The 19,455-nt window shown below is 57.2% G+C and overlaps 11 non-coding genes across 11 annotated transcripts; all 11 read right to left on the bottom strand.

The window, feature by feature from the left end:
• Positions 1-867: 867 nt before the first annotated feature.
• LOC144374134 (small nucleolar RNA SNORD116) lies at positions 868-959 on the bottom strand. Its single transcript, XR_013433620.1, has one exon. It is a non-coding gene; the product is annotated as a small nucleolar RNA SNORD116 (small nucleolar RNA).
• Positions 960-2,690: 1,731 nt separating this feature from the next.
• Positions 2,691-2,782, bottom strand: LOC144374135 (small nucleolar RNA SNORD116). Its single transcript, XR_013433621.1, has one exon. It is a non-coding gene; the product is annotated as a small nucleolar RNA SNORD116 (small nucleolar RNA).
• A 1,731-nt stretch (positions 2,783-4,513) lies between these two features.
• Positions 4,514-4,605, bottom strand: LOC144374136 (small nucleolar RNA SNORD116). The gene has a single exon (XR_013433622.1). It is a non-coding gene; the product is annotated as a small nucleolar RNA SNORD116 (small nucleolar RNA).
• A 1,731-nt stretch (positions 4,606-6,336) lies between these two features.
• On the bottom strand, positions 6,337-6,428 carry LOC144374137 (small nucleolar RNA SNORD116). Its single transcript, XR_013433623.1, has one exon. It is a non-coding gene; the product is annotated as a small nucleolar RNA SNORD116 (small nucleolar RNA).
• Positions 6,429-8,159: 1,731 nt separating this feature from the next.
• Positions 8,160-8,251, bottom strand: LOC144374138 (small nucleolar RNA SNORD116). The gene has a single exon (XR_013433624.1). It is a non-coding gene; the product is annotated as a small nucleolar RNA SNORD116 (small nucleolar RNA).
• A 1,731-nt stretch (positions 8,252-9,982) lies between these two features.
• LOC144374140 (small nucleolar RNA SNORD116) lies at positions 9,983-10,074 on the bottom strand. Its single transcript, XR_013433626.1, has one exon. It is a non-coding gene; the product is annotated as a small nucleolar RNA SNORD116 (small nucleolar RNA).
• A 1,727-nt stretch (positions 10,075-11,801) lies between these two features.
• Positions 11,802-11,892, bottom strand: LOC144374145 (small nucleolar RNA SNORD116). The gene has a single exon (XR_013433631.1). It is a non-coding gene; the product is annotated as a small nucleolar RNA SNORD116 (small nucleolar RNA).
• Positions 11,893-13,620: 1,728 nt separating this feature from the next.
• LOC144374141 (small nucleolar RNA SNORD116) lies at positions 13,621-13,712 on the bottom strand. The gene has a single exon (XR_013433627.1). It is a non-coding gene; the product is annotated as a small nucleolar RNA SNORD116 (small nucleolar RNA).
• A 1,729-nt stretch (positions 13,713-15,441) lies between these two features.
• LOC144374142 (small nucleolar RNA SNORD116) lies at positions 15,442-15,533 on the bottom strand. The gene has a single exon (XR_013433628.1). It is a non-coding gene; the product is annotated as a small nucleolar RNA SNORD116 (small nucleolar RNA).
• A 1,727-nt stretch (positions 15,534-17,260) lies between these two features.
• Positions 17,261-17,352, bottom strand: LOC144374143 (small nucleolar RNA SNORD116). Its single transcript, XR_013433629.1, has one exon. It is a non-coding gene; the product is annotated as a small nucleolar RNA SNORD116 (small nucleolar RNA).
• A 1,727-nt stretch (positions 17,353-19,079) lies between these two features.
• LOC144374144 (small nucleolar RNA SNORD116) lies at positions 19,080-19,171 on the bottom strand. Its single transcript, XR_013433630.1, has one exon. It is a non-coding gene; the product is annotated as a small nucleolar RNA SNORD116 (small nucleolar RNA).
• Positions 19,172-19,455: the final 284 nt, after the last annotated feature.

Below are 19,455 nucleotides of genomic sequence, written 5' to 3' on the forward strand. Positions count from 1 at the left end.
ACGGTGGCTCATTCGGGATCCAAAGCGCGTATGGGCTCTCTCAGGACGCACATCGACCACCATGCATGCGGCCTCACGGGCGCACCGAAAGCACACAACGATACTAAGGCTCTTTCCTGAAGCACTTCTGATGCCCCAACTCGAGAGCCAACCATCTATCAGGGGGATCCATTAACACAAGTGGCAGCAAAAGTACCCGCTTGTGGGAAGACCCAGTTCCTCCATTTGCATTCCCTCTATGTCCATCTACTCTCATCCAGGCACTGGTCCCTCTGGAGACCCACCCTTCCTTCCCCTGGTGGACCATGGCTCCTGCCAACATTGTGTGGCAATACCACTGGCAACACTGAAGCATCTCCAGGAAAAGAGAAAACCCATCAGACTCCCGGAAACACCAGGCCCCTGTGCACTAAAGAAGGGTCTCCCCTGCTTTGCGCTGGGCCTGCCTCCGGCCCCCGATGAACGTGGACCTCAGTTTTCTCTGGGACACCCAGCAGACCAGCACGGCGCGACTCGCCTTGGCCAAAACGTCTCCAGTGCACAAGAGGAGGAGAGTTATCCTCCTGTGCCACGGCCCAGAACCCCCTAGTACGGCTGAACCCTACCGCCGAACACCCACTAGGAAATCTTCCCGGGCAGGCCAACGTCTTCCCCCAGGCCTTGAGCTCTGGATCACCCATGCATGCCGAAACCAAAGGAGGACTGACACTCAGAGGACCACGGGCTCGGGGTCCTAACGCCAGGTGAACTCGGCAGAAAGGGGCCTTCCCTTCCAGGGTCCATTCCGACACGGCCCCCGTCGAAAAAGGGCCACAGGGTTCTCCCCTCCACCACCCAGCTCACTGCAGCCCCCTACGTCTACGTGGTGGACCTCAGTTTCGATGAGAGAGACGGTATAGAGTTTTCACTCATTTTGTTCAGCTTCCAAGGAATGTTTTTGTGGGAGTCATCATCGATCCACGCTTGTGACCCTCACCTGGCAAGGAGCAACCTCGGTGACCTGGGGCGAGGGGACGCTTACCATCGTCAGCTACGAAGGGCCACACTCAGGAAACAGAGGGCACGCGCAGGCGGGCGCTCCCCGTCCTCCCTGGGCATCTTCCCACAGCCAGAGGAGCCGGCGGCAACCTTTCGATCCTTCCGTGGAAACACGACCTGCCGTGCGTATGCAAGGAGACAAAAGAGAGGGAGGCCCGTGAAAAATCACCATGACTGGCCTGCTCCGCAGCCTGCTGCTCCTCAGTTCACACTCTTTAGGGACGGCAGCCTTTTCAGTTGCCCACGCCATGCCGGCCTGAGCTCAGTTCCCATGTGGCTCTTAAGCTGCCCAACAAACTCTTCCCACAACGGGAAAGCCATCTGAGAATCTCCATCCAACTCTACAAACCAATCTCACCCTGACTCCTTCCGTCCACAGGATGTCCAAGCAAGAAAGGACGAACCTGAGAAAGTACGTCCTCTGCAAAGCTCCTGCCTTTCTGGGCCATCGCCACGGGCATCTGGGAGCCCCACGTGACATGGATTCCAACAGGAGCTCCAGCCCCACCCATACGTTCCAATGCCTGAACCCCACAACTTGTGCAGGAGAGGAGACCCTCAACGCCTGTCCAGCGCCTATGAAAGGCACTTGGCAAAGAGGTGAATTTCATCACTCTCTACTTCCTTCAGGCACAGGCAACAATCCTTACGAATGACTTTGGACCCAGTTAGGCCTTTCCACTACCCAAACCATTCACGGCTGTCCTACGCTCAAAAACGAGACGCTGACGTCTCGGGTTCACATGCGCCTCCTACAAGAGAAGACATCCCTGAGGTCTGCCACCACGGTGGCTCATTCGGGATCCAAAGCGCGTATGGGCTCTCTCAGGACGCACATCGACCACCATGCATGCGGCCTCACGGGCGCACCGAAAGCACACAAGGATACTAAGGCTCTTTCCTGAAGCACTTCTGATGCCCCAACTCGAGAGCCAACCATCTATCAGGGGGATCCATTAACACAAGTGGCAGCAAAAGTACCCGCTTGTGGGAAGACCCAGTTCCTCCATTTGCATTCCCTCTATGTCCATCTACTCTCATCCAGGCACTGGTCCCTCTGGAGACCCACCCTTCCTTCCCCTGGTGGACCATGGCTCCTGCCAACATTGTGTGGCAATACCACTGGCAACACTGAAGCATCTCCAGGAAAAGAGAAAACCCATCAGACTCCCGGAAACACCACGCCCCTGTGCACTAAAGAAGGGTCTCCCCTGCTTTGCGCTGGGCCTGCCTCCGGCCCCCGATGAACGTGGACCTCAGTTTTCTCTGGGACACCCAGCAGACCAGCACGGCGCGACTCGCCTTGGCAAAAACGTCTCCAGTGCACAAGAGGAGGAGAGTTATCCTCCTGTGCCACGGCCCAGAACCCCCTAGTACGGCTGAACCCTACCGCCGAACACCCACTAGGAAATCTTCCCGGGCAGGCCAACGTCTTCCCCCAGGCCTTGAGCTCTGGATCACCCATGCATGCCGAAACCAAAGGAGGACTGACACTCAGAGGACCACGGGCTCGGGGTCCTAACGCCAGGTGAACTCGGCAGAAAGGGGCCTTCCCTTCCAGGGTCCATTCCGACACGGCCCCCGTCGAAAAAGGGCCACAGGGTTCTCCCCTCCACCACCCAGCTCACTGCAGCCCCCTACCTGTACGTGGTGGACCTCAGTTTCGATGAGAGAGACGGTATAGAGTTTTCACTCATTTTGTTCAGCTTCCAAGGAATGTTTTTGTGGGAGTCATCATCGATCCACGCTTGTGACCCTCACCTGGCAAGGAGCAACCTCGGTGACCTGGGGCGAGGGGACGCTTACCATCGTCAGCTACGAAGGGCCACACTCAGGAAACAGAGGGCACGCGCAGGCGGGCGCTCCCCGTCCTCCCTGGGCATCTTCCCACAGCCAGAGGAGCCGGCGGCAACCTTTCAATCCTTCCGTGGAAACACGACCTGCCGTGCGTATGCAAGGAGACAAAAGAGAGGGAGGCCCGTGAAAAATCACCATGACTGGCCTGCTCCGCAGCCTGCTGCTCCTCAGTTCACACTCTTTAGGGACGGCAGCCTTTTCAGTTGCCCACGCCATGCCGGCCTGAGCTCAGTTCCCATGTGGCTCTTAAGCTGCCCAACAAACTCTTCCCACAACAGGAAAGCCATCTGAGAATCTCCATCCAACTCTACAAACCAATCTCACCCTGACTCCTTCCCTCCACAGGATGTCCAAGCAAGAAAGGACGAACCTGAGAAAGTACGTCCTCTGCAAAGCTCCTGCCTTTCTGGGCCATCGCCACGGGCATCTGGGAGCCCCACGTGACATGGATTCCAACAGGAGCTCCAGCCCCACCCATACGTTCCAATGCCTGAACCCCACAACTTGTGCAGGAGAGGAGACCCTCAACGCCTGTCCAGCGCCTATGAAAGGCACTTGGCAAAGAGGTGAATTTCATCACTCTCTACTTCCTTCAGGCACAGGCAACAATCCTTACGAATGACTTTGGACCCAGTTAGGCCTTTCCACTACCCAAACCATTCACGGCTGTCCTACGCTCAAAAACGAGACGCTGACGTCTCGGGTTCACATGCGCCTCCTACAAGAGAAGTCATCCCTGAGGTCTGCCACCACGGTGGCTCATTCGGGATCCAAAGCGCGTATGGGCTCTCTCAGGACGCACATCGACCACCATGCATGCGGCCTCACGGGCGCACCGAAAGCACACAAGGATACTAAGGCTCTTTCCTGAAGCACTTCTGATGCCCCAACTCGAGAGCCAACCATCTATCAGGGGGATCCATTAACACAAGTGGCAGCAAAAGTACCCGCTTGTGGGAAGACCCAGTTCCTCCATTTGCATTCCCTCTATGTCCATCTACTCTCATCCAGGCACTGGTCCCTCTGGAGACCCACCCTTCCTTCCCCTGGTGGACCATGGCTCCTGCCAACATTGTGTGGCAATACCACTGGCAACACTGAAGCATCTCCAGGAAAAGAGAAAACCCATCAGACTCCCGGAAACACCAGGCCCCTGTGCACTAAAGAAGGGTCTCCCCTGCTTTGCGCTGGGCCTGCCTCCGGCCCCCGATGAACGTGGACCTCAGTTTTCTCTGGGACACCCAGCAGACCAGCACGGCGCGACTCGCCTTGGCCAAAACGTCTCCAGTGCACAAGAGGAGGAGAGTTATCCTCCTGTGCCACGGCCCAGAACCCCCTAGTACGGCTGAACCCTACCGCCGAACACCCACTAGGAAATCTTCCCGGGCAGGCCAACGTCTTCCCCCAGGCCTTGAGCTCTGGATCACCCATGCATGCCGAAACCAAAGGAGGACTGACACTCAGAGGACCACGGGCTCGGGGTCCTAACGCCAGGTGAACTCGGCAGAAAGGGGCCTTCCCTTCCAGGGTCCATTCCGACACGGCCCCCGTCGAAAAAGGGCCACAGGGTTCTCCCCTCCACCACCCAGCTCACTGCAGCCCCCTACGTCTACGTGGTGGACCTCAGTTTCGATGAGAGAGACGGTATAGAGTTTTCACTCATTTTGTTCAGCTTCCAAGGAATGTTTTTGTGGGAGTCATCATCGATCCACGCTTGTGACCCTCACCTGGCAAGGAGCAACCTCGGTGACCTGGGGCGAGGGGACGCTTACCATCGTCAGCTACGAAGGGCCACACTCAGGAAACAGAGGGCACGCGCAGGCGGGCGCTCCCCGTCCTCCCTGGGCATCTTCCCACAGCCAGAGGAGCCGGCAGCAACCTTTCAATCCTTCCGTGGAAACACGACCTGCCGTGCGTATGCAAGGAGACAAAAGAGAGGGAGGCCCGTGAAAAATCACCATGACTGGCCTGCTCCGCAGCCTGCTGCTCCTCAGTTCACACTCTTTAGGGACGGCAGCCTTTTCAGTTGCCCACGCCATGCTGGCCTGAGCTCAGTTCCCATGTGGCTCTTAAGCTGCCCAACAAACTCTTCCCACAACAGGAAAGCCATCTGAGAATCTCCATCCAACTCTACAAACCAATCTCACCCTGACTCCTTCCCTCCACAGGATGTCCAAGCAAGAAAGGACGAACCTGAGAAAGTACGTCCTCTGCAAAGCTCCTGCCTTTCTGGGCCATCGCCACGGGCATCTGGGAGCCCCACGTGACATGGATTCCAACAGGAGCTCCAGCCCCACCCATACGTTCCAATGCCTGAACCCCACAACTTGTGCAGGAGAGGAGACCCTCAACGCCTGTCCAGCGCCTATGAAAGGCACTTGGCAAAGAGGTGAATTTCATCACTCTCTACTTCCTTCAGGCACAGGCAACAATCCTTACGAATGACTTTGGACCCAGTTAGGCCTTTCCACTACCCAAACCATTCACGGCTGTCCTACGCTCAAAAACGAGACGCTGACGTCTCGGGTTCACATGCGCCTCCTACAAGAGAAGTCATCCCTGAGGTCTGCCACCACGGTGGCTCATTCGGGATCCAAAGCGCGTATGGGCTCTCTCAGGACGCACATCGACCACCATGCATGCGGCCTCACGGGCGCACCGAAAGCACACAACGATACTAAGGCTCTTTCCTGAAGCACTTCTGATGCCCCAACTCGAGAGCCAACCATCTATCAGGGGGATCCATTAACACAAGTGGCAGCAAAAGTACCCGCTTGTGGGAAGACCCAGTTCCTCCATTTGCATTCCCTCTATGTCCATCTACTCTCATCCAGGCACTGGTCCCTCTGGAGACCCACCCTTCCTTCCCCTGGTGGACCATGGCTCCTGCCAACATTGTGTGGCAATACCACTGGCAACACTGAAGCATCTCCAGGAAAAGAGAAAACCCATCAGACTCCCGGAAACACCAGGCCCCTGTGCACTAAAGAAGGGTCTCCCCTGCTTTGCGCTGGGCCTGCCTCCGGCCCCCGATGAAAGTGGACCTCAGTTTTCTCTGGGACACCCAGCAGACCAGCACGGCGCGACTCGCCTTGGCCAAAACGTCTCCAGTGCACAAGAGGAGGAGAGTTATCCTCCTGTGCCACGGCCCAGAACCCCCTAGTACGGCTGAACCCTACCGCCGAACACCCACTAGGAAATCTTCCCGGGCAGGCCAACGTCTTCCCCCAGGCCTTGAGCTCTGGATCACCCATGCATGCCGAAACCAAAGGAGGACTGACACTCAGAGGACCACGGGCTCGGGGTCCTAACGCCAGGTGAACTCGGCAGAAAGGGGCCTTCCCTTCCAGGGTCCATTCCGACACGGCCCCCGTCGAAAAAGGGCCACAGGGTTCTCCCCTCCACCACCCAGCTCACTGCAGCCCCCTACGTCTACGTGGTGGACCTCAGTTTCGATGAGAGAGACGGTATAGAGTTTTCACTCATTTTGTTCAGCTTCCAAGGAATGTTTTTGTGGGAGTCATCATCGATCCACGCTTGTGACCCTCACCTGGCAAGGAGCAACCTCGGTGACCTGGGGCGAGGGGACGCTTACCATCGTCAGCTACGAAGGGCCACACTCAGGAAACAGAGGGCACGCGCAGGCGGGCGCTCCCCGTCCTCCCTGGGCATCTTCCCACAGCCAGAGGAGCCGGCGGCAACCTTTCGATCCTTCCGTGGAAACACGAACTGCCGTGCGTATGCAAGGAGACAAAAGAGAGGGAGGCCCGTGAAAAATCACCATGACTGGCCTGCTCCGCAGCCTGCTGCTCCTCAGTTCACACTCTTTAGGGACGGCAGCCTTTTCAGTTGCCCACGCCATGCCGGCCTCAGCTCAGTTCCCATGTGGCTCTTAAGCTGCCCAACAAACTCTTCCCACAACGGGAAAGCCATCTGAGAATCTCCATCCAACTCTACAAACCAATCTCACCCTGACTCCTTCCGTCCACAGGATGTCCAAGCAAGAAAGGACGAACCTGAGAAAGTACGTCCTCTGCAAAGCTCCTGCCTTTCTGGGCCATCGCCACGGGCATCTGGGAGCCCCACGTGACATGGATTCCAACAGGAGCTCCAGCCCCACCCATACGTTCCAATGCCTGAACCCCACAACTTGTGCAGGAGAGGAGACCCTCAACGCCTGTCCAGCGCCTATGAAAGGCACTTGGCAAAGAGGTGAATTTCATCACTCTCTACTTCCTTCAGGCACAGGCAACAATCCTTACGAATGACTTTGGACCCAGTTAGGCCTTTCCACTACCCAAACCATTCACGGCTGTCCTACGCTCAAAAACGAGACGCTGACGTCTCGGGTTCACATGCGCCTCCTACAAGAGAAGACATCCCTGAGGTCTGCCACCACGGTGGCTCATTCGGGATCCAAAGCGCGTATGGGCTCTCTCAGGACGCACATCGACCACCATGCATGCGGCCTCACGGGCGCACCGAAAGCACACAAGGATACTAAGGCTCTTTCCTGAAGCACTTTTGATGCCCCAACTCGAGAGCCAACCATCTATCAGGGGGATCCATTAACACAAGTGGCAGCAAAAGTACCCGCTTGTGGGAAGACCCAGTTCCTCCATTTGCATTCCCTCTATGTCCATCTACTCTCATCCAGGCACTGGTCCCTCTGGAGACCCACCCTTCCTTCCCCTGGTGGACCATGGCTCCTGCCAACATTGTGTGGCAATACCACTGGCAACACTGAAGCATCTCCAGGAAAAGAGAAAACCCATCAGACTCCCGGAAACACCACGCCCCTGTGCACTAAAGAAGGGTCTCCCCTGCTTTGCGCTGGGCCTGCCTCCGGCCCCCGATGAACGTGGACCTCAGTTTTCTCTGGGACACCCAGCAGACCAGCACGGCGCGACTCGCCTTGGCAAAAACGTCTCCAGTGCACAAGAGGAGGAGAGTTATCCTCCTGTGCCACGGCCCAGAACCCCCTAGTACGGCTGAACCCTACCGCCGAACACCCACTAGGAAATCTTCCCGGGCAGGCCAACGTCTTCCCCCAGGCCTTGAGCTCTGGATCACCCATGCATGCCGAAACCAAAGGAGGACTGACACTCAGAGGACCACGGGCTCGGGGTCCTAACGCCAGGTGAACTCGGCAGAAAGGGGCCTTCCCTTCCAGGGTCCATTCCGACACGGCCCCCGTCGAAAAAGGGCCACAGGGTTCTCCCCTCCACCACCCAGCTCACTGCAGCCCCCTACGTCTACGTGGTGGACCTCAGTTTCGATGAGAGAGACGGTATAGAGTTTTCACTCATTTTGTTCAGCTTCCAAGGAATGTTTTTGTGGGAGTCATCATCGATCCACGCTTGTGACCCTCACCTGGCAAGGAGCAACCTCGGTGACCTGGGGCGAGGGGACGCTTACCATCGTCAGCTACGAAGGGCCACACTCAGGAAACAGAGGGCACGCGCAGGCGGGCGCTCCCCGTCCTCCCTGGGCATCTTCCCACAGCCAGAGGAGCCGGCGGCAACCTTTCAATCCTTCCGTGGAAACACGACCTGCCGTGCGTATGCAAGGAGACAAAAGAGAGGGAGGCCCGTGAAAAATCACCATGACTGGCCTGCTCCGCAGCCTGCTGCTCCTCAGTTCACACTCTTTAGGGACGGCAGCCTTTTCAGTTGCCCACGCCATGCCGGCCTGAGCTCAGTTCCCATGTGGCTCTTAAGCTGCCCAACAAACTCTTCCCACAACGGGAAAGCCATCTGAGAATCTCCATCCAACTCTACAAACCAATCTCACCCTGACTCCTTCCCTCCACAGGATGTCCAAGCAAGAAAGGACGAACCTGAGAAAGTACGTCCTCTGCAAAGCTCCTGCCTTTCTGGGCCATCGCCACGGGCATCTGGGAGCCCCACGTGACATGGATTCCAACAGGAGCTCCAGCCCCACCCATACGTTCCAATGCCTGAACCCCACAACTTGTGCAGGAGAGGAGACCCTCAACGCCTGTCCAGCGCCTATGAAAGGCACTTGGCAAAGAGGTGAATTTCATCACTCTCTACTTCCTTCAGGCACAGGCAACAATCCTTACGAATGACTTTGGACCCAGTTAGGCCTTTCCACTACCCAAACCATTCACGGCTGTCCTACGCTCAAAAACGAGACGCTGACGTCTCGGGTTCACATGCGCCTCCTACAAGAGAAGTCATCCCTGAGGTCTGCCACCACGGTGGCTCATTCGGGATCCAAAGCGCGTATGGGCTCTCTCAGGACGCACATCGACCACCATGCATGCGGCCTCACGGGCGCACCGAAAGCACACAACGATACTAAGGCTCTTTCCTGAAGCACTTCTGATGCCCCAACTCGAGAGCCAACCATCTATCAGGGGGATCCATTAACACAAGTGGCAGCAAAAGTACCCGCTTGTGGGAAGACCCAGTTCCTCCATTTGCATTCCCTCTATGTCCATCTACTCTCATCCAGGCACTGGTCCCTCTGGAGACCCACCCTTCCTTCCCCTGGTGGACCATGGCTCCTGCCAACATTGTGTGGCAATACCACTGGCAACACTGAAGCATCTCCAGGCAAAGAGAAAACCCATCAGACTCCCGGAAACACCACGCCCCTGTGCACTAAAGAAGGGTCTCCCCTGCTTTGCGCTGGGCCTGCCTCCGGCCCCCGATGAAAGTGGACCTCAGTTTTCTCTGGGACACCCAGCAGACCAGCACGGCGCGACTCGCCTTGGCCAAAACGTCTCCAGTGCACAAGAGGAGGAGAGTTATCCTCCTGTGCCACGGCCCAGAACCCCCTAGTACGGCTGAACCCTACCGCCGAACACCCACTAGGAAATCTTCCCGGGCAGGCCAACGTCTTCCCCCAGGCCTTGAGCTCTGGATCACCCATGCATGCCGAAACCAAAGGAGGACTGACACTCAGAGGACCACGGGCTCGGGGTCCTAACGCCAGGTGAACTCGGCAGAAAGGGGCCTTCCCTTCCAGGGTCCATTCCGACACGGCCCCCGTCGAAAAAGGGCCACAGGGTTCTCCCCTCCACCACCCAGCTCACTGCAGCCCCCTACGTCTACGTGGTGGACCTCAGTTTCGATGAGAGAGACGGTATAGAGTTTTCACTCATTTTGTTCAGCTTCCAAGGAATGTTTTTGTGGGAGTCATCATCGATCCACGCTTGTGACCCTCACCTGGCAAGGAGCAACCTCGGTGACCTGGGGCGAGGGGACGCTTACCATCGTCAGCTACGAAGGGCCACACTCAGGAAACAGAGGGCACGCGCAGGCGGGCGCTCCCCGTCCTCCCTGGGCATCTTCCCACAGCCAGAGGAGCCGGCGGCAACCTTTCAATCCTTCCGTGGAAACACGACCTGCCGTGCGTATGCAAGGAGACAAAAGAGAGGGAGGCCCGTGAAAAATCACCATGACTGGCCTGCTCCGCAGCCTGCTGCTCCTCAGTTCACACTCTTTAGGGACGGCAGCCTTTTCAGTTGCCCACGCCATGCCGGCCTGAGCTCAGTTCCCATGTGGCTCTTAAGCTGCCCAACAAACTCTTCCCACAACGGGAAAGCCATCTGAGAATCTCCATCCAACTCTACAAACCAATCTCACCCTGACTCCTTCCCTCCACAGGATGTCCAAGCAAGAAAGGACGAACCTGAGGAAGTACGTCCTCTGCAAAGCTCCTGCCTTTCTGGGCCATCGCCACGGGCATCTGGGAGCCCCACGTGACATGGATTCCAACAGGAGCTCCAGCCCCACCCATACGTTCCAATGCCTGAACCCCACAACTTGTGCAGGAGAGGAGACCCTCAACGCCTGTCCAGCGCCTATGAAAGGCACTTGGCAAAGAGGTGAATTTCATCACTCTCTACTTCCTTCAGGCACAGGCAACAATCCTTACGAATGACTTTGGACCCAGTTAGGCCTTTCCACTACCCAAACCATTCACGGCTGTCCTACGCTCAAAACGAGACGCTGACGTCTCGGGTTCACATGCGCCTCCTACAAGAGAAGACATCCCTGAGGTCTGCCACCACGGTGGCTCATTCGGGATCCAAAGCGCGTATGGGCTCTCTCAGGACGCACATCGACCACCATGCATGCGGCCTCACGGGCGCACCGAAAGCACACAACGATACTAAGGCTCTTTCCTGAAGCACTTCTGATGCCCCAACTCGAGAGCCAACCATCTATCAGGGGGATCCATTAACACAAGTGGCAGCAAAAGTACCCGCTTGTGGGAAGACCCAGTTCCTCCATTTGCATTCCCTCTATGTCCATCTACTCTCATCCAGGCACTGGTCCCTCTGGAGACCCACCCTTCCTTCCCCTGGTGGACCATGGCTCCTGCCAACATTGTGTGGCAATACCACTGGCAACACTGAAGCATCTCCAGGAAAAGAGAAAACCCTCAGACTCCCGGAACACCACGCCCCTGTGCACTAAAGAAGGGTCTCCCCTGCTTTGCGCTGGGCCTGCCTCCGGCCCCCGATGAACGTGGACCTCAGTTTTCTCTGGGACACCCAGCAGACCAGCACGGCGCGACTCGCCTTGGCAAAAACGTCTCCAGTGCACAAGAGGAGGAGAGTTATCCTCCTGTGCCACGGCCCAGAACCCCCTAGTACGGCTGAACCCTACCGCCGAACACCCACTAGGAAATCTTCCCGGGCAGGCCAACGTCTTCCCCCAGGCCTTGAGCTCTGGATCACCCATGCATGCCGAAACCAAAGGAGGACTGACACTCAGAGGACCACGGGCTCGGGGTCCTAACGCCAGGTGAACTCGGCAGAAAGGGGCCTTCCTTCCAGGGTCCATTCCGACACGGCCCCCGTCGAAAAAGGGCCACAGGGTTCTCCCCTCCACCACCCAGCTCACTGCAGCCCCCTACCTGTACGTGGTGGACCTCAGTTTCGATGAGAGAGACGGTATAGAGTTTTCACTCATTTTGTTCAGCTTCCAAGGAATGTTTTGTGGGAGTCATCATCGATCCACGCTTGTGACCCTCACGTGGCAAGGAGCAACCTCGGTGACCTGGGGCGAGGGGACGCTTACCATCGTCAGCTACGAAGGGCCACACTCAGGAAACAGAGGGCACGCGCAGGCGGGCGCTCCCCGTCCTCCCTGGGGCATCTTCCCACAGCCAGAGAGCCGGCGGCAACCTTTCAATCCTTCCGTGGAAAACACGACCTGCCGTGCGTATGCAAGGAGACAAAAGAGAGGGAGGCCCGTGAAAAATCACCATGACTGGCCTGCTCCGCAGCCTGCTGCTCCTCAGTTCACACTCTTTAGGGACGGCAGCCTTTTCAGTTGCCCACGCCATGCCGGCCTGAGCTCAGTTCCCATGTGGCTCTTAAGCTGCCAACAAACTCTTCCCACAACGGGAAAGCCATCTGAGAATCTCCATCCAACTCTACAAACCAATCTCACCCTGACTCCTTCCCTCCACAGATGTCCAAGCAAGAAAGGACGAACCTGAGAAAGTACGTCCTCTGCAAAGCTCCTGCCTTTCTGGGCCATCGCCACGGGCATCTGGGAGCCCCACGTGACATGGATTCCAACAGGAGCTCAGCCCCACCCATACGTTCCAATGCCTGAACCCCACAAACTTGTGCAGGAGAGGAGACCTCAACGCCTGTCCAGCGCCTATGAAAGGCACTTGGCAAAGAGGTGAATTTCATCACTCTCTACTTCCTTCAGGCACAGCAACAATCCTTACGAATGACTTTGGACCCAGTTAGGCCTTTCCACTACCCAAACCATTCACGGCTGTCCTACGCTCAAAAACGAGACGCTGACGTCTCGGGTTCACATGCGCCTCCTACAAGAGAAGTCATCCCTGAGGTCTGCCACCACGGTGGCTCATTCGGGATCCAAAGCGCGTATGGGCTCTCTCAGGACGCACATCGACCACCATGCATGCGGCCTCACGGGCGCACCGAAAGCACACAACGATACTAAGGCTCTTTCTGAAGCACTTCTGATGCCCCAACTCGAGAGCCAACCATCTATCAGGGGGATCCATTAACACAAGTGGCAGCAAAAGTACCCGCTTGTGGGAAGACCCAGTTCCTCCATTTGCATTCCCTCTATGTCCATCTACTCTCATCCAGGCACTGGTCCCTCTGGAGACCCACCCTTCCTTCCCCTGGTGGACCATGGCTCCTGCCAACATTGTGTGGCAATACCACTGGCAACACTGAAGCATCTCCAGGAAAAGAGAAAAACCCATCAGACTCCCGGAAACACCACGCCCCTGTGCACTAAAGAAGGGTCTCCCCTGCTTTGCGCTGGGCCTGCCTCCGGCCCCCGATGAACGTGGACCTCAGTTTTCTCTGGGACACCCAGCAGACCAGCACGGCGCGACTCGCCTTGGCAAAAACGTCTCCAGTGCACAAGAGGAGGAGAGTTATCCTCCTGTGCCACGGCCCAGAACCCCCTAGTACGGCTGAACCCTACCGCCGAACACCCACTAGGAAATCTTCCCGGGCAGGCCAACGTCTTCCCCCAGGCCTTGAGCTCTGGATCACCCATGCATGCCGAAACCAAAGGAGGACTGACACTCAGAGGACCACGGGCTCGGGGTCCTAACGCCAGGTGAACTCGGCAGAAAGGGGCCTTCCCTTCCAGGGTCCATTCCGACACGGCCCCCGTCGAAAAAGGGCCACAGGGTTCTCCCCTCCACCACCCAGCTCACTGCAGCCCCCTACGTCTACGTGGTGGACCTCAGTTTCGATGAGAGAGACGGTATAGAGTTTTCACTCATTTTGTTCAGCTTCCAAGGAATGTTTTTGTGGGAGTCATCATCGATCCACGCTTGTGACCCTCACCTGGCAAGGAGCAACCTCGGTGACCTGGGGCGAGGGGACGCTTACCATCGTCAGCTACGAAGGGCCACACTCAGGAAACAGAGGGCACGCGCAGGCGGGCGCTCCCGTCCTCCCTGGGCATCTTCCCACAGCCAGAGGAGCCGGCGGCAACCTTTCAATCCTTCCGTGGAAACACGACCTGCCGTGCGTATGCAAGGAGACAAAAGAGAGGGAGGCCCGTGAAAAATCACCATGACTGGCCTGCTCCGCAGCCTGCTGCTCCTCAGTTCACACTCTTTAGGGACGGCAGCCTTTTCAGTTGCCCACGCCATGCCGGCCTGAGCTCAGTTCCCATGTGGCTCTTAAGCTGCCCAACAAACTCTTCCCACAACAGGAAAGCCATCTGAGAATCTCCATCCAACTCTACAAACCAATCTCACCCTGACTCCTTCCCTCCACAGGATGTCCAAGCAAGAAAGGACGAACCTGAGGAAGTACGTCCTCTGCAAAGCTCCTGCCTTTCTGGGCCATCGCCACGGGCATCTGGGAGCCCCACGTGACATGGATTCCAACAGGAGTTCCAGCCCCACCCATACGTTCCAATGCCTGAACCCCACAACTTGTGCAGGAGAGGAGACCCTCTACGCCTGTCCAGCGCCTATGAAAGCACTTGGCAAAGAGGTGAATTTCATCACTCTCTACTTCCTTCAGGCACAGGCCAACAATCCTTACGAATGACTTTGGACCCAGTTAGGCCTTTCCACTACCCAAACCATTCACGGCTGTCCTACGCTCAAAAACGAGACGCTGACGTCTCGGGTTCACATGCGCCTCCTACAAGAGAAGACATCCCTGAGGTCTGCCACCACGGTGGCTCATTCGGGATCCAAAGCGCGTATGGGCTCTCTCAGGACGCACATCGACCACCATGCATGCGGCCTCACGGGCGCACCGAAAGCACACAAGGATACTAAGGCTCTTTCCTGAAGCACTTCTGATGCCCCAACTCGAGAGCCAACCATCTATCAGGGGGATCCATTAACACAAGTGGCAGCAAAAGTACCCGCTTGTGGGAAGACCCAGTTCCTCCATTTGCATTCCCTCTATGTCCATCTACTCTCATCCAGGCACTGGTCCCTCTGGAGACCCACCCTTCCTTCCCCTGGTGGACCATGGCTCCTGCCAACATTGTGTGGCAATACCACTGGCAACACTGAAGCATCTCCAGGAAAAGAGAAAACCCATCAGACTCCCGGAAACACCACGCCCCTGTGCACTAAAGAAGGGTCTCCCCTGCTTTGCGCTGGGCCTGCCTCCGGCCCCCGATGAACGTGGACCTCAGTTTTCTCTGGGACACCCGCAGACCAGCACGGCGCGACTCGCCTTGGCAAAAACGTCTCCAGTGCACAAGAGGAGGAGAGTTATCCTCCTGTGCCACGGCCCAGAACCCCCTAGTACGGCTGAACCCTACCGCCGAACACCCACTAGGAAATCTTCCCGGGCAGGCCAACGTCTTCCCCCAGGCCTTGAGCTCTGGATCACCCATGCATGCCGAAACCAAAGGAGGACTGACACTCAGAGGACCACGGGCTCGGGGTCCTAACGCCAGGTGAACTCGGCAGAAAGGGGCCTTCCCTTCCAGGGTCCATTCCGACACGGCCCCCGTCGAAAAAGGGCCACAGGGTTCTCCCCTCCACCACCCAGCTCACTGCAGCCCCCTACGTCTACGTGGTGGACCTCAGTTTCGATGAGAGAGACGGTATAGAGTTTTCACTCATTTTGTTCAGCTTCCAAGGAATGTTTTTGTGGGAGTCATCATCGATCCACGCTTGTGACCCTCACCTGGCAAGGAGCAACCTCGGTGACCTGGGGCGAGGGGACGCTTACCATCGTCAGCTACGAAGGGCCACACTCAGGAAACAGAGGGCACGCGCAGGCGGGCGCTCCCCGTCCTCCCTGGGCATCTTCCCACAGCCAGAGGAGCCGGCGGCAACCTTTCAATCCTTCCGTGGAAACACGACCTGCCGTGCGTATGCAAGGAGACAAAAGAGAGGGAGGCCCGTGAAAAATCACCATGACTGGCCTGCTCCGCAGCCTGCTGCTCCTCAGTTCACACTCTTTAGGGACGGCAGCCTTTTCAGTTGCCCACGCCATGCCGGCCTGAGCTCAGTTCCCATGTGGCTCTTAAGCTGCCCAACAAACTCTTCCCACAACGGAAAGCCATCTGAGAATCTCCATCCAACTCTACAAACCAATCTCACCCTGACTCCTTCCCTCCACAGGATGTCCAAGCAAGAAAGGACGAACCTGAGGAAGTACGTCCTCTGCAAAGCTCCTGCCTTTCTGGGCCATCGCCACGGGCATCTGGGAGCCCCACGTGACATGGATTCCAACAGGAGCTCCAGCCCCACCCATACGTTCCAATGCCTGAACCCCACAACTTGTGCAGGAGAGGAGACCCTCAACGCCTGTCCAGCGCCTATGAAAGGCACTTGGCAAAGAGGTGAATTTCATCACTCTCTACTTCCTTCAGGCACAGGCAACAATCCTTACGAATGACTTTGGACCCAGTTAGGCCTTTCCACTACCCAAACCATTCACGGCTGTCCTACGCTCAAAAACGAGACGCTGACGTCTCGGGTTCACATGCGCCTCCTACAAGAGAAGTCATCCCTGAGGTCTGCCACCACGGTGGCTCATTCGGGATCCAAAGCGCGTATGGGCTCTCTCAGGACGCACATCGACCACCATGCATGCGGCCTCACGGGCGCACCGAAAGCACACAACGATACTAAGGCTCTTTCCTGAAGCACTTCTGATGCCCCAACTCGAGAGCCAACCATCTATCAGGGGATCCATTAACACAAGTGGCAGCAAAAGTACCCGCTTGTGGGAAGACCCAGTTCCTCCATTTGCATTCCCTCTATGTCCATCTACTCTCATCCAGGCACTGTTCCCTCTGGAGACCCACCCTTCCTTCCCCTGGTGGACCAAGGCTCCTGCCAACATTGTGTGGCAATACCACTGGCAACACTGAAGCATCTCCAGGAAAAGAGAAAACCCATCAGACTCCCGGAAACACCACGCCCCTGTGCACTAAAGAAGGGTCTCCCCTGCTTTGCGCTGGGCCTGCCTCCGGCCCCCGATGAAAGTGGACCTCAGTTTTCTCTGGGACACCCAGCAGACCAGCACGGCGCGACTCGCCTTGGCAAAAACGTCTCCAGTGCACAAGAGGAGGAGAGTTATCCTCCTGTGCCACGGCCCAGAACCCCCTAGTACGGCTGAACCCTACCGCCGAACACCCACTAGGAAATCTTCCCGGGCAGGCCAACGTCTTCCCCCAGGCCTTGAGCTCTGGATCACCCATGCATGCCGAAACCAAAGGAGGACTGACACTCAGAGGACCACGGGCTCGGGGTCCTAACGCCAGGTGAACTCGCAGAAAGGGGCCTTCCCTTCCAGGGTCCATTCCGACACGGCCCCCGTCGAAAAAGGGCCACAGGGTTCTCCCCTCCACCACCCAGCTCACTGCAGCCCCTACGTCTACGTGGTGGACCTCAGTTTCGATGAGAGAGACGGTATAGAGTTTTCACTCATTTTGTTCAGCTTCCAAGGAATGTTTTTGTGGGAGTCATCATCGATCCACGCTTGTGACCCTCACCTGGCAAGGAGCAACCTCGGTGACCTGGGGCGAGGGGACGCTTACCATCGTCAGCTACGAAGGGCCACACTCAGGAAACAGAGGGCACGCGCAGGCGGGCGCTCCCCGTCCTCCCTGGGCATCTTCCCACAGCCAGAGGAGCCGGCGGCAACCTTTCAATCCTTCCGTGGAAACACGACCTGCCGTGCGTATGCAGGAGACAAAAGAGAGGGAGGCCCGTGAAAAATCACCATGACTGGCCTGCTCCGCAGCCTGCTGCTCCTCAGTTCACACTCTTTAGGGACGGCAGCCTTTTCAGTTGCCCACGCCATGCCGGCCTGAGCTCAGTTCCCATGTGGCTCTTAAGCTGCCCAACAAACTCTTCCCACAACGGGAAAGCCATCTGAGAATCTCCATCCAACTCTACAAACCAATCTCACCCTGACTCCTTCCCTCCACAGGATGTCCAAGCAAGAAAGGACGAACCTGAGAAAGTACGTCCTCTGCAAAGCTCCTGCCTTTCTGGGCCATCGCCACGGGCATCTGGGAGCCCCACGTGACATGGATTCCAACAGGAGCTCCAGCCCCACCCATACGTTCCAATGCCTGAACCCCACAACTTGTGCAGGAGAGGAGACCCTCAACGCCTGTCCAGCGCCTATGAAAGGCACTTGGCAAAGAGGTGAATTTCATCACTCCCTACTTCCTTCAGGCACAGGCAACAATCCTTACGAATGACTTTGGACCCAGTTAGGCCTTTCCACTACCCAAACCATTCACGGCTGTCCTACGCTCAAAAACGAGACGCTGACGTCTCGGGTTCACATGCGCCTCCTACAAGAGAAGTCATCCCTGAGGTCTGCCACCACGGTGGCTCATTCGGGATCCAAAGCGCGTATGGGCTCTCTCAGGACGCACATCGACCACCATGCATGCGGCCTCACGGGCGCACCGAAAGCACACAACGATACTAAGGCTCTTTCCTGAAGCACTTCTGATGCCCCAACTCGAGAGCCAACCATCTATCAGGGGGATCCATTAACACAAGTGGCAGCAAAAGTACCCGCTTGTGGGAAGACCCAGTTCCTCCATTTGCATTCCCTCTATGTCCATCCTACTCTCATCCAGGCACTGGTCCCTCTGGAGACCCACCCTTCCTTCCCCTGGTGGACCAGGCTCCTGCCAACATTGTGTGGCAATACCACTGGCAACACTGAAGCATCTCCAGGAAAAGAGAAAACCCATCAGACTCCCGGAAACACCACGCCCTGTGCACTAAAGAAGGGTCTCCCCTGCTTTGCGCTGGGCCTGCCTCCGGCCCCCGATGAAAGTGGACCTCAGTTTTCTCTGGGACACCCAGCAGACCAGCACGGCGCGACACGCCTTGGCAAAAACGTCTCCAGTGCACAAGAGGAGGAGAGTTATCCTCCTGTGCACGGCCCCAGAACCCCCTAGTACGGCTGAACCCTACCGCCGAACACCCACTAGGAAATCTTCCCGGGCAGGCCAACGTCTTCCCCAGGCCTTGAGCTCTGGATCACCCATGCATGCCGAAACCAAAGGAGGACTGACACTCAGAGGACCACGGGCTCGGGTCCTAACGCCAGGTGAACTCGGCAGAAAGGGGCCTTCCCTTCCAGGGTCCATTCCGACACGGCCCCCGTCGAAAAAGGGCCACAGGGTTCTCCCCTCCACCACCCAGCTCACTGCAGCCCCTACGCTCTACGTGGTGGACCTCAGTTTCGATGAGAGAGACGGTATAGAGTTTTCACTCATTTTGTTCAGCTTCCCAAGGAATGTTTTTGTGGAGTCATCATCGATCCACGCTTGTGACCCTCACCTGGCAAGGAGCAACCTCGGTGACCTGGGGCGAGGGGACGCTTACCATCGTCAGCTACGAAGGGCCACACTCAGGAAAACAGAGGGCACGCGCAGGCGGGCGCTCCCCGTCCTCCCTGGGCATCTTCCCCACAGCCAGAGGAGCCGGCGGCAACCTTTCAATCCTCCGTGGAAACACGACCTGCCGTGCGTATGCAAGGAGACAAAAGAGAGGGAGGCCCGTGAAAAATCACCATGACTGGCCTGCTCCGCAGCCTGCTGCTCCTCA

Source organism: Ictidomys tridecemlineatus, unplaced genomic scaffold (genome assembly GCF_052094955.1).
Source record: "Ictidomys tridecemlineatus isolate mIctTri1 unplaced genomic scaffold, mIctTri1.hap1 Scaffold_5856, whole genome shotgun sequence".
Classification (NCBI taxonomy): Eukaryota; Metazoa; Chordata; class Mammalia; order Rodentia; family Sciuridae; genus Ictidomys; species Ictidomys tridecemlineatus.